Here is a 645-nt window from a genome sequence, read left to right on the forward strand (position 1 = left end):
ACATATTCGAAGATTCCAGGTCTATTTTTAGATAGTTTGGATATCTTGACAGGAAGAGGAGGGCCATTGAATATAAATGTCATTAATTCAGTATTTCAAAGTACCCACAGTTCACATCCGTAGAGTGCAGATGGGTATACTTTATTTGTTACAATTTTAGCAATAGTTAAAGGGTTTAATGCGCATTGATATGCCCCAGAACGTAAAAGGGCCATAGTGCCACTTTTTAATTTAGTGCATGCTTTTTTTTATGTATAATATACATATAGCCCGTACATATTAACCGTGTGATTCGGATTGCCCCGTGGTCACCAATATGTCAATACCATTCTGATGTCCATGGTTCAAGTATAATAATTGCAATCACTAATGGACGTAGCTTCGAATACCCGAGCCCACGATCCATGATACATTAAATTATATTATGTAGATCGGAGGATTTGATATTTCTGTCAAGTCCCTGTGTGTAATCATTGCTTTTAAATTTCCCCAAATGCTCAATCACTTTTCCCCCGAAAAATCTTTGACACGTAACCTTACAAACACTATGGTACAAACGTCACTTGCTTAGTGGAGCTACCAAGCCCTCTTCCCCAGAAGTATCGCTCTTCCTCTCTCTTCATGATTCAACACGATTACGTAACT

The sequence above is a fragment of the Pecten maximus genome, chromosome 16 (genome assembly GCF_902652985.1).
Source record: "Pecten maximus chromosome 16, xPecMax1.1, whole genome shotgun sequence".
Taxonomy (NCBI): domain Eukaryota; kingdom Metazoa; phylum Mollusca; class Bivalvia; order Pectinida; family Pectinidae; genus Pecten; species Pecten maximus.